This window comes from Thermobia domestica, chromosome 4, assembly GCF_964235325.1.
Source record: "Thermobia domestica chromosome 4, izTheDome1.hap1.1, whole genome shotgun sequence".
NCBI classification, from domain to species: domain Eukaryota; kingdom Metazoa; phylum Arthropoda; class Insecta; order Zygentoma; family Lepismatidae; genus Thermobia; species Thermobia domestica.
Genome location: NC_137457.1, coordinates 206,254,120 through 206,268,610, shown reverse-complemented (window position 1 = coordinate 206,268,610; position 14,491 = coordinate 206,254,120). Strand labels below are relative to the sequence as shown.

The window sequence follows — 14,491 nt, the reverse complement described above, 5'->3', positions numbered from 1 at the left end:
TTCAAAGGTTTATTTTATTAATATTGTTACATTGTTCAATGTATCTGATTGTGATATGTATTCTTTGTTACAAAATATTTCATGTGTCTCCCGAAGATTTTTTTAAAATCCTAGCTCATTAAGAATACAAAAAAAAAAAAATACAAACTTCACAACAAAACAGAACTAAAAAATACAAAATTTATACATCTTTGCTTCAATCATGCACAAATTGCAATCCTCTGGAATGTTTCTGGGGGAAGAGATCCAGTACTTCAGGCCAATAGAAGGCCTTTGTGCATTTTCATTAGGGCTACCCATCCAGTATGTCTGTCTTGACCCATCGTTTCTCTCAGATAGGGTTTTACCAATTTTAAAGTAGAAAAACTTCTTTCTGCAGAACATGTTGTTACTGGTAAAACAGACAGAAGATATACTAGTTGTTTTATGTACGGAAAAATATCATAACATGGATCTTGATAAAAATCCATGGCGTTCTTAGATACATTTTATTTCCCATACCAATGTTTCCGCTACAAAATCACTTCACTTTTTAGTTCAATTTCACTTCACATAGATCCTCAAATTTGTGACGGTAAATTTGCGACGGTTTTACAATGCTTTCTTCATCCAACTTTGCCGTAAATGCTGGAATTAAAAATTAAACAAAGACATCACTTTTGAATTTGTTAAAGTAAATCCTGAGGTCAGTTTTTTATGGGGTGATCCAAAAAAGGAATACATTCTTCTTGAAGTATTTCTGCGGGTATGCGCTTCTACATTTGAGGGTTGAGTTTGGCGTTTTACAGTCCTAAGAAATATGATATCGACATCATGGGAAATAGCAACATCTTCGGACTTATTAAAGGTCTTACTGTAATGATCACTGCTAACACGATACCAATTGAGGATCTGTATTACACTGTCAGCCATGCTATAGCATTGATGAAGCTCCGGAGTAGGATTTTGAAGTTGAGGAGACAAACTAACAGTCAGTCCAAGAATTCTACTCACAATATGGATAATAATGATGAAGTCAAATCTTAAACAGTAAAAGGAAGAGCAGCAGATTTTGGTGATGGGATTTCTTCATCAATAGACTCTAAAAATGACACAACTGCATTGTACATTATTGTCGCATGTCTATAAATATATTGTAGGAATATAATTTGATAACGAATTAGCCCGGTATTTATTATAATGTTAATATGTGAATAATCTTTAAATACATGTATGTGGCAAATTTCATGTCAAAACAACAGTAAATAAGAGCAATAAAGCGAAAATAAAATTTTCTCGTCTATTTAGCAATGTTTTGTTTTACTCATTCTAATTTAAGTATTTATATTTGTTTTCCTATTAAATTTATAACAAATATACATTTCCCGATTATACAGAAAGTATCAGTATTAAAAGTACCCTGCAAAATCATTATCAAATTATATTCTTACCAGAAGACAGTTATACATATGCGACAATCATTTTGGAAGAATAAGGGCATCATAGCGTTAAGTAAAACGCGTTTCGCGTAAAGTTTTCAGCTTGCTCACAAAACAAATGTTCTCCAATGCTACTCTGTTGGTGTCTGTTTACAACTTAGTTCACGATTTGGCTGTTAAGGTCATCGTCACTCGTAATTGAAAAGACTAGCAGTTAATACCTAGAGACAAACACAAGAGGAAGCCTCGATCCTCCATTTCCATAATTCAGATGAAAACTTATTTATATTTTGTTTCACTCGAAGCGTAGCAAAGTGTGCGTACTGTTGATCATGTTCAGGTTGTATTCAAGGTCGGTCAAGATGGAGTTCCACATCGCCATTTACAAAAATAATTTATGCCAGAGTTTTGTACTAGTTTCGTACTGTTTTGTACCAACAATAAAAAGTTTTGTGCCAGTCCCAAAATGTCCCAAATTTTAGATTTTAGTGTGGAACTCCAACTTGACCTCTGAGTTCCACATACGCCGATTTGCGTCAAAGTGGCCTCATTATATATAGAAAGTTTTGTACGGTTTTGTACCAACAAAAAAATTGTTCCAGTCCCAAAATGTCCCAAATTTGAGATTTTAGTGTGGAACACTAAGGTCAAGTTCGAGTTCCACATAGTCCGATTACTTTCTAAATCGTCTCATTAGATAAAGAAAGTTTTGTATTGTTTTGTACCAACAATATCTGTCCCAGAATGTCACAAATTTCATCTTCTAATGTGAAACACCAATAGCCATCTCAGTTTTCCAAACAAGAATTTACGAATGAAAGTTGTACCAGAGTTTTGTACTAGTCTTGTATTGTTTTGTACCAACAATAAAACATTTTGTACCTGTCCCAACATGTCCCAAATTCAAACTTCTAATTTGGAACGCATAAACAAATCTCAGTTCCACATACACCAATTTCACTGAAGAAACTCTCATTATATCAAGAACGTTTCGTACTCTTATCTAATATGCAATAAATTTTGTACCTGTCCCAAAGTGTCCCAAATTGCATCACCTAATGCACAACACTAAGGTCAAGATGGTGTTCCACATACCCCCAATTTCTTTCAAAATAGTATCATTAGATAAAGAAAGTTTTGTACTGTTTGTACAAAAAATAAAAAGTTTTGTACTTGTCCCAAATGTCCCAAATTTCATCTTTTAATGTAGAATGCTAACAGTCATCTCAGCTTTCCCCGTAACAAATTCAAAAGAATATAATAGAGTTTTGTACTAGTTTTGTTCTGCTTTGTACCAACAATAAACAAGTTTTGTACTTGTCCCAAAATGTCCCTAATCTTAAATATTACTGTGGAACTCCAACTTGACCTCTGAGTTCCACACGTGCCTAATTGCATCGAAGTGGTGTCATTAGATACAGGAAGTTTTGTACTGTTTTGTACAAACAATAAAATGTTTTGTACCAGTCCCAAATGTCCCAAATTCAAACTTCTAATTTGGAACGCATAAACAAATCTCAGTCCCACACACACCAATTTTACTGAAAATACTCTAATTACATCAGGACCGTTTTGTACTGTTTACTAATATCTAAAAAAGTTTTGTACCTGTCCCAAAATGTCCCAAATTTCATCTTCTAATGTGAAACACCAACAGCCATCTCAGTTTTCCAAATAAGAATTTACAAATAAAAGTTGTACCATTGTTTTGTGCTGTTTTCTACCAACAATAAAAAGTTTTGTACCAGTCCCAAAATTTCCCAAATTTTAGATTTTAGTGTGGAACTCCAACTTGACCTCTGAGTTTCACATACGTCTATTTCCATCAAAGTGGCTTCATTATATAAAGAAAGTTTTGTACTGTTTTGTACCAACAATAAAAAGTTTTGTACCTGTCCAAAATGTCCCAACTTGCATCTTTTAATGTAGAACGCCAACAGTCATTTCAGCTTTCTATGTAACAATTTACAATATATATATATATATATATATATATATATATATATATATATATATATATATATATATATATATATATATATACTATAGTTTTTTACTAGTTTTGTACTGTTTTTACCAACAACAAGATTTTTACCTGTCCCAAAATGTCCCAAATTTTAGATTTTAGTGGAGAACTCCAGCTTGACTTCTGAGTTCTACATGTGCCGACTTGCATTAAAGTGATGTCATTAGATAGAGAAAGTTTAGTACTGTTTTGTACCAACAATAAAAAGTTTTGTATCAGTCCCAAAATGTCCCAAATTCAAACTTCTAATTTGAAACGCATAAACAAATCTCAGTCTCACACGTACGCCGATTTCTTTCAAAGTGGTGGCATTAGATAAAGAGAGAATTTTACTGTTTTGTGCCGGTCCCAAAATGTTTCAAGTGTCATCGTCTAATGTGGAACACCAACAGGCACCTCAGTTTTACATCACAATTTTTTTTAAAAATATACTAGTGTAAATTTTTACTCTTTTGTACCAACAATAAGAAGTTTTTTACCTGTCCAAAATGTCCCAACTCGTACTTGAACTAAAATTCAGTGAAACTCAGGATGTTGAAAAGACAAGTACAGGGAATTTGTTATTGAACTGAAATTCAATATTGTTGCAGTTTAACGTTGTACGAGGCAGTAGAGGAAGTAAAGCGCGAGCCTGGGTGCGGACCCTCGGACATTTCAATTGAAACTAACAAGTAAGTATACTTAAAAAAATCTCCTCTCCCCCCCCCCCCAGCCAATACCGTGAAAACTATAAATGTGACACAAACATATGCGATTTTCTACTACTTTTTACATTTCCTGGTAAAAGCCCCTATGGTCCTCTGGTTACAATTTTGAAAAAACAACGCCTCTGGCCCCGCAGCCGATGGGGGCGGCATTTGGAAGTCAACGCCTGTAGAGGTATCACCATTCATCTCAGCGACAGCGAAAACTTTGGATTTGACATTAATATCCGTCATTTTCCATTATTTTTTTACATGCCTCGCAATTCTCCACCCCCGGTGACTCCCGACCCGCATACGATGGTGGCTAAATTTGAAAATCATCGCTAATGAAAGTAACACCATTGATCTCAGCGACAGCAAAAACTACGGATTTGACACTAATATCGGTCATTGTGGGTTATTTTTACATGTCTCGTGATCCCCTTTATAATGCCCCCGTTCCTTAGCTGATGGGAGCTAAATGTGAAAGTAAACGCTGTCTGGAGTTTCACCATTGACCTCAGCGTCCCCGAAAATTATGGATTCGACATTAATATCGGTCATTTTCGATTATTTTTACATGTCTCGGAATTCCCCTCCCTAGTGACCAGAGATGGAGTGGGTCAAGTGTTCTGAGTGAGTTAGTGGGTCGTGAGTGAATAGCATGTGACCCACTGTGACCAACCACCCACCATGGCCCACTGCGACCCACCACCCACCATGATCCACTGCGACCCACCGACTCAGTATGATCTACCGACCCACTCTGCTCACTGCATTGTAGACAGTTTCTTCTGAAGACTGGTAAATTTGTCTTCATTTTACTTTCAAGACCTTCATTTCCCTTCCTTCTCCATTTGTTTCTGTCTACTTACCTCAGGTGAGTATATCTAATCAAGTGAAAAAAGAACTTCAGGCAATTTTGGATATTGATGTTTTTAATTGTAATAATAGCAATAGGACTTATACTACTACTTGGCTTTCGAGACCTATGAGTTTTTAGAGGAACTAACTACTGGAAACTCTTTAGGTCCAGCACTACTCGCCATAACTTTACATTCCATAGTCAATAACATACACACAGATTTGAATGTTTGGTACTTAGATGATGGAACCATAGCTGGAGATCCGGATACCGTATTAAACACATTAAAAGTGCTCTATACACAAGGAATTACAGTTGGTCTACACCTTAATTTTTCGAAACGTGAAGTTACCTTTCTTGGAACAACGAAAGAGCATATGCACATACTCCTCACATCATACAATGAGGTAGCCCCAGGCATTCAATTAATGTCTCCTTCAAACGCATATCTCCTAGAAACGGCCCTCTCAACAGAATCAAGAAAAACCTTATTAACTGAGAAGATAACCAAACTGGAGATGTGTTTCGCATGTCTGTCATTAATCTCAGCATATCCTGCCTTTTATTTCTTAAGAACATCATTTACTACTCCAAAATTACAATATTTTCTCAGAAGTTCACCTTCATGGAAGGAAGAAGATTTATTAGAACGCTTCGATAACACAATAAAATCTGGTTTAGAATCTATCCTAAATTGCTTCCTTGAGGATACCACATGGCTTCAGGCTTCTCTGCCAGTTGGTTTTGGTGGATTAGGCATCCGATGAGCCATAGATTTGTCTATTCTCGCCTTCTTGGCATCATTCTATGGTTCCCGATGTCTAATAGAATCACTTCTTCAACAGGATATAAGCTTCCACATGGATTCTGAAGTAAAAGATTGCTCTTCCACTTGGTCACTGCTAGATGGATCTGAATTACCTGAATTTAGTACCAGAGCAAAGCAATCCACATGGGAAGAACCTATCTTTAAATCACACTTCTCCTTTTTGCTACGGTCTTCAGACAGCCTAGAAGACAAGGCTGCATCATCTATAGAAGGAGGAGCTTGGCTTAAAGCTTTACCTTTGTCCCCTCTAGGCCTTCATCTCAGTAATGAGAGTTTTCGAATAGCTGTTGCGTTACGGTTGGGAGCAAATATATGTGAACCTCATAAATGTCAGTCATGTAAGAATCCAGTAGATAAAAAAGGACTGCATGGACTCACTTGCATAAAAAGTACAGGTAGATATCCCCGACACTCGAATGTCAATGAGAGCTCCCTCGTGGCTAAACGGTTAGCGTACGCGCCTTTGGCGTGGGAGACCCGGGTTCGATTCCCGGCGGGAGCTCATGTGGTTCGGATTCCACGTTAATCAGTAGGTCCACGTCTCATATAGCCTCGCTGCTGAACGGGACGTTAAACTCAAAATCAACTCAACTCAACTCGAATGTCAATGACATTATAATGAGAGCACTCATTTCAGCAGGTATACCGGCAATAAGGGAGCCAAATGGATGTAGTAGAACTGATGGTAAAAGACCAGATGGCATGACCTTAATACCTTGGAAGAGAGGCAAATAATTGATTTGGGATTTTACATGCACAGATACTTTCGCCCCTTCCAACCTTCCTTTCTCCTCACTCCAAGCGGGCAATGTAGCCAGTCGAAAGGAAACAGAAAAAAGAAAAAAATACAGTAACCTAACAGAGAAGTACTAATTTGTGCCCATTGCCATTGAATCCAGTGGATCTTGGGGCAAAGAAGGCCTCAGCTTTATAAAGAATGTAGGTAAACGCATCACTCAATTATCTGGTGATGATAGAGCAAGCACCTTCCTAATTCAGAGAATAAGTATGGCAGTGCAAAGAGGTAATGTAACCTCTATATTAGGAACCATACCATCAGGTAAAGAGCTAGAGAGGATTTTTTTCTTTAAAACACCTTTCTTTATGTTATCTGATTTTTTTTATGCTAGAAGAAGAAGAAATTTGATTTAGGATTGTTCTGTTTATGTACATGTTATTTATTCTTGTAATAGATAAAATTTAATTTTTATCACTTGTTTGACCAGTAGTTGCAAGAAATAATCATATCATTATGTTATGATTTTTTCAGTAATAACCAAGCTACATGTTCTGTGAAATGTTTTCTGGAAAAAATACATTTTTGAATCACTGTAATATATAAATTATTATATAAGAAATTGAATGTAACTATGTGTACCTGATTATCATGGTCAAATTGCAAAGTCAAATGAAATTACTTTTGGTATATAGTTAGGCCTTAATCCAAACTGGGATGTTATATTGCTTTCACTATAATGCATAATATCCTGACGAGGTAGTGAGGATCCAAATTTTTGCGGGAAAAAAAATAGTATCTCGCACGCCGTTAAACTTACGGAGCTAAAATTCAGTGTATTAACTCTTTATTGAAAATAAACACGTTTCCTAGCATTTTTTTAAAAAAAATTCTCCTTTATGGGGGGATACTTTCTATATATGGAAAATTGGTAGTGAGTTGGTTTGTAAAAATTATCAAAAACGATCGATGTTATTTAAGAAAAAAATTGGAAACAAAAAATACAGTGCTTGGCTTCATATATAATTGCTGAAGCTTATGTTTATTATTTGGAGCGCTTACAGCACAGGACAATCAACCCATAAATTTGTGAGAAAAATAGGCATAAAATTACACGGAAGCTTAATTACACGGAAATTTTAACTTTGGATTGTACGCATAATTATATGGAAATTTTACCCCTTTTTTCCCCTTTACGTTGGTCTACTTACCTTGATTTGGAACTTTAAAATTTCATCCTTTTTTCCACTGAAAAATATCGATAATTCAACAAGGAAATAATTATACTATGATAATTTAATTGAAATTCATCGTAATTTGGCACATGGCAAACATCAGTGTGGTAATTGAAGGAGAAGAAGAAGGGAAATTCCCATTCACATCTGAACACTTTCCAGGAACCTCGTTCCCTTTCACTTTCTAGGCGAGGGAGGGAACTTGGTAATGGCATCAAACCTTCATGTGTAATTACAAAAATTAAATTTATAAACAAATAAGAAATCAGTTTATCAGGCTTCAATTGATAATTTATTCACAAGATTACCTATCGAAGGCGTGGTAGATGAAGTTTCTGTTCTCCATGAGTCGACATTGCCAACTGACATGGTCGATATGGAAATATGTTGTATGGTGGTAGAGAGATGATACTTTTTGCTGAGTATTTCAAAACTGACCAAGAAAAATCGTTATCAGACTTAAGTCTAACAAGCATATTGTCGATGAGGAGTTGCAGAAATCGGGTAGAAGTATTATCAATTACCACGACAGAGTGCGAACGGGGATTTCCCTTTATGAATTTAAATATGACTGATATTAGAAGTAGACTAAGTGCTCAAACATTGTCTAACTTCTTGTTCATCAATGTTAATGACCCACCGCTAGACAAGCTCAAAATAGAGGAGCTAGTTATTTCTTGGCTGAAAGATGGACATCATTCCGCTGCGGATGATTTACCACAAAAAAGTTACCAACAGGAAGTAAACCCGATTTCAGATTTGTTTTAAGATGGAAAATTACGAGTTATGGAAATGTATATGAATGACTTATTTGTGTTATTCAACTTTGTACCTACCTTTTAGTAAGTCTCTTCTTTGCTTTAGGTAAACTACTTTGAATAAATATTCATAATAATTACAATTATGCATATTTGTAACTTAAATTTAACGTGATGTTTTAGTGATCACACAAATTACAATTATGAGCATACTTTGTGGAGATGCTCTCACATAGGGTACCCGAGCTCCTTTATACACTATGAAAAACTGATTTTTCAAGTCTTTTGTGAGAAAAATACTGTGAACTGAGAAACCATATCCTTTTCCATATTGTACAGGGGTATTTTCATGCGAATAGAAGTTTCTTTTGGAATGCGTTCAGAAATTAACACCTGCAAGAATACTCTGTTAGTACAAGTATATTTTAGGCACACACTAATTTCCCCCCACCTCGGACTGTTTCAATTTCCTCACTGACAAACACTTACTTTACCATATTATATCGTAAAGGTCAGATCCACCGTTACTGTAACAGAGTGGCACTTGAGCGATTGACTAGAAATTCAAACTCCGATTAGTGACAATTTCACAGTCTTGTTTTATTACAAGTGAATTATTACAACTCTTATAAAGTACAGAAGAGGCCGTGGATCGTGTTTAGAGTTGATGGCGATGGATTTTGGTGAATCGAAGTTGGTCACAGTGGATAAGAGTGGTTCATGGTGGGTGGTGGGTCAGAGTGGGTCACGGTGGGTGGTGGGTCATGGTGTGTCGTGCGTTGGAGTGGATCACGGTGGGTCGTGGGTCACGATGGGTAGTGTTTTTTCATTGACCCACGCCAACTCTGCTGGTGACCCACGGCCCGCATACAACGGTGGATAAATTTGAAAGTTATCGCTAATGGTAGTGTCACCATAGATCTCAGCGACCGCGAAAACTATAGATTTGACACTAATATCGGTCATTTTGGATTACTTTTACGTTTGGTATTGTAATAGAGCGGTGCTTGAGCGATTGATCGTAGAAATTCAAACTCCAATGAGTGATAATTTTATAGGCTTGTTTTATTACGTTTAAACTCTTTAGTCAGTAGAGGAGAGGGCGTGAGTCGTGGGTCAAAGTTGATGACAATGGGTTTTGGTGGGTCTGTGGGTCACAGTGGGTGAGAGTGGTTCATGGGGAATTGTGAGTCAGAGTGGGTCACGGTGGGTGGTGACACAATTGGTCGTGGCTAAAGTTTTCATTGCCCCACGCCCTCTCTGAACTACAGTGCTGAAAATTAATCAGTGAAAATCAATTGCAATTATTCAATCAATTGAAAGTAATTGCTGTGGAAATCAATTGCAATTGAATTAATTGCCAACTAATTTCAATTGCAATTGAATGACTGAATTCAATTGCTATTACTTTCCACTGCGATTACTTCAAATCGATTGATTAATTGCATTTGATTCTCTATTATTAATGACCAACTACAATTAACAATTAACCATTACTTACTTTAATTGTTAATTGTAATTAACATTTACATTTAAAGATTAATTGTTAATTGTTAATTCAATTCAAATTTGCCCTATACTGGTTTTGTGAAATGTTTTGTGAAAAATAGCCATGTAATGGCTAAACGGTCAGTGATTGGTGTGCGCATTGAGACTTTTACTCAGGATCAGAATATCTACAACATATCATAGTTCCAAGCATTTAAACCAAAATCGAGAATACTGTAACTTTCTCTTGTTTCGAAAAAGTGTCCAAACGGTCAGTGATTGGTGGTTCAGCCCACTGAGATTTTTTTCTCAGGATCAGAATATCTACAACATATCACGGTCTCAAGCTATTTCACCGAAATCCAATTTCCATAACGATTGTGCGAATCCTTTCCGTTAAAGATTTTAAAGTTAACGCAGATAGATCTATGCTTAAAAATAATAATTTATGGACGACTCCAAAACTGCATTACCACCTGCAATTCTCCTCTTCCCGCAATAGTTGGCAACCCAAAAAGTTCGGACGTTGGGTTGTTTGAGAATTCGAAAGGCGTTGGACCAAACCTCAATTTTGTTACAAATATATCAGTGTGGCAAACTGCATATAAAATAAAATAAATTTTGTTAAGAATGATGATTTTATTATCGCGATGGAAATGGATTAGGAAATGATCTTACTTAAGCAGCTCAAACAAGATGGATGGTAAAAAAACAGATATCAGAAGAAAGCATTTCTCTATTTCAAATAAAAATCATACAAATCGGAAAAAGTTACATAATGTGAAGTATTACTATAAACAGCACAAAAACAAACATCCATACGAAAGGGAAAGAGAGATAAACACAGAATAAGGGACATCACTGGCGTAACAGACTTCCCATCCTCTAATGCAAGATAAAGGGAAAGGGCCATAATAATAATAATAATAATAATAATAATAATAATAATAATAATAATAATAATAATAATAATAATAATAACAATAATAATAATAATAATAATAGTAATAATAATAATAATAATAATAATAATAATAATAATAATAATAGTTTATTATTATTATTATTACTAAAAACTCATTCCCTTTTCAAAATCACTGACTGCTTAAGATCATGTCTGCATATAGCGCTTGATCATGTGTGCACTTTTTGTAAATGAGGGGTCCCAAAGGCCAAAAGGGATGGAAATCTCAGAGAGACAGAGAAATAATAATAATTTTAAAAAAAACTTTCTTGTGATAAATTCTTGTTCAAATTTCGGAGCAGTTGTTTTAGTCAGGTGCTTTTTTTCTTTCTTCTTTCCGGGAACAAAAAAGTTCTGTCGCCTAAGACATTACACTACACAATATTGCAAATCTGCTAGTGGGTTTATTTACATTGCAATTTGTGGTAAAAAATATAATTATCATTAGAAGACATTATTGTAAAAGGTAAGTTTTATTTCTTCATCCTTCACAAGACTTAGGGACCCCTATACCTCGCCCTCCCCCAATATCGATATTAAAAATTCAGGATGATATATCGATGTCGATATATTTGCGATATCAAATGTTGATATATGACAATATCGATATCGGTATATCGACATATCGCACAGGCGAGAAATGATGCTTGAAATATACTGGAATCAACAATCAAAATCTAAATATGTTCTTCCACTTCTTTATCCAAGGTTGATTGGGAAGGGTGCGAAATTGAATAAAAATTTTAAGCCCAAAAAAAAATTAAAATAAAAGCAGCTATATTTCCTACTTAATAGAAAACCATTGCCTTTTACTTCTGTTTCTGATTGTCGACACAAATCAGCGACAGTACACATACTTTACATAGCATATCATTATATAATTTTTCACAACCAAGCAGCCGGAAGATGGTTTTCCTGTGATATTAAAGTGGAATGTTCTATAAAATAATCAAAATTCATTGTCCATATTTCAACGAGTACTTTTGCCACGGACTGAGAGTTACGAAACTAATAGAACTAGAAATTAGAGATTTCATTATTTTTTTCTCTCAGACTAAAATACTTCTGCATTTTGCTAAGATTGTCATATCTTTTAAATATAAGTCTCCTATCCCGGGCTAATTCTGGCTGCGACTCTGCTTTTTAGGGATGAGTATAGGCAAGTTGGAACGAGTTTTATTTGAAACTTGACTCGAAAAATTTTCTCCAACTGAAGTTGAGCCTATTGAAAACGGATCAAATTCTGGGTGTAGTTTTAAGTATTCTGGAAGGAAGATATTAGGGCTTGAGGCACAATAATACAAAGGGTCATATGGACTTTAATGCCCACTGCACTGCAATTATACCAATAATAATAATAATAATAATAATAATAATAATAATAATAATAATAATAATAATAATAATAATAAAGAGGAAGAAGAAGAAGAACAAGAAAATTGAAAAGATTTTTCCCGTCTTTCAGTTTTTATATCTTCGTTACTGTCTCTTTCCTATATCCTCCTATCTTTCTTTTCTAGTATAACACCGCGTATAGATATGAAAGATGGGCTTTTTTTCTGCGAATACTGAAAAGTACAGTATTTTTTTACTAGTTGAATGGTGACCTCGGTCATCGAGCAGTCTATGAGGCAAAGATGTCATTCACGAGGTTCCTGATTTGAGTTCCGAAAAAGCATTATTTCGGCTTGTGCAAAAATTGGGTAAAAATTATCGTGCGCCGGCCATACACGTTCAAACGCGTTACATGCGTAGAATCAAAACTTCATAGCATCCAACCTGCGTACGATCCTACCGGCGTAGGATCCAAAACAGGTATGGTCATATGATCGAAGAATAAAAGCACAATTATTTTATTATCACAGAATATTAAGTAATAATATTTTTTGGTATATAGGGAAAAACCAGCGTAGGATCAAAACTGTATACGACCGAAACTGCATAGCGTCAAAACTGCGTAGGATCAAAACTGCGTAGAAACAAAACTGCATAGAATCCAAACTGCATAGGATGCACAGTGCGCAGTATCCAAACTGCGTAGGATCCAAATTGCGTATGATCCAAACCGCATAGAAACGAATCTGACAAGTAAAATAATGTCAAATATAATTAAATAATCATACAGGGGTGTATCCAGGAAGTTTTTCTAGTGGACTATAACTTATTCTGGAGGGCCGGAAAAGCAAACCGAAAGTCTTGTCTCAGCCGGGTCGTCGTTAAGGGGGAGAAAGGAGGAGCCTCACCCCCGAAGTCACCAACTTCTGATCAAGTTGGTAAATGCCTTGTCCAGAAGATTGTCGTTACTTTCAATTGACTTACTTAGCTTAACATGTTATTAGTTACCTAGTTGCTGTAAATTGTCAGTTCTTTTATACACTTTGCAGGTGGTACAATTGAAGGTTTATGTAACTAGTTGTTAGAATATAAGAGCACGTAGGTACAAAATGTTTTAAAATGTGACACTACACTGTTAAAAATACTTACTTAAAAATGAGTAAAATTGACTCAAATTTGAGAACATTGTGTTCTCAGAATAGCTCCGAATACATTGTTCTCAAAAGTGAGAAAGTGTGGGTGTTCAAAACATAAGAACAATATGTACTCAAATTTGAGTAAATATTACTCACTTTTGAGTAAAAATTCTCTTAAAAGCGAGATAAAATATTCTTAAATAAAATGAGAAACTGCTATTTCTCAAAAATAACGAGAACATATTTTCTCAAAAATGAGAAAGTTAACCGTAAAATGAGATGAATGTAATCAACATTGAGAAACTCTGTTCAAAAACTAGTAATGCTCTCCTCACAATTGAGAACATGTATACTCAAAAGTGAGTAGAAAAGTATTCGAAATGCTCAGATAGTCGCAAAATTGAGAAACACACGTTCTCAAAAATTGAGAATATTTCCTCTCAAATTTAAGAAAAACTCTTCTCAAAAATGAGAAGGGTTTTTTTAAAAAAATGAGTAAAAAAGTACTCAAAAATGAGATTTTATTAGTATTCAAAATTGAGAAAAAAGTACTTATTCTGTTGCCTTGCTGGCACAGGGAAGGTTTCCTGGAACTAGAAAGGTAGATTACTCTCACACTGCACTGGACAATTTATAGTAAGTACGCCTTCTACACATTAATATTGAAGTTAAAACATTTTACTCTTAAAAGTTGGAAAATAGAAATCAGTTTTTGAAAAAATACGAGTACTTCAAAAATTACTTCTATTTCCCAGCTTTGAAGATGAAAATGTCTAACATCAATATTAATGTGTAGAAGGCGTACTTACTATAAATTTTTTAGTGCAGTGTGAAATTCATCTACCTTTGTAATTTTGGGGAATTTTCCCTGTGCCTGCAAGGCAGCAGAATAAATACTCCCATTCCTATTTTTGAATACTAATATAATCTAATTGTTAAAGTACTTTTTTACTCAATTTTGAATCTGCAAGGTTACATTTTTATGCTGAGACCTGTTGTTTCCATAAATAGCATAGAT

The 14,491-nt window shown here is 35.1% G+C and overlaps 1 protein-coding gene across 1 annotated transcript in view; it reads right to left on the bottom strand.

Annotated features, from left to right (window-relative positions):
* Positions 1–14,491, bottom strand: part of LOC145683429 (uncharacterized) — a 341,599-nt gene that overhangs the window by 180,597 nt on the left and 146,511 nt on the right. The window lies entirely within an intron of this gene.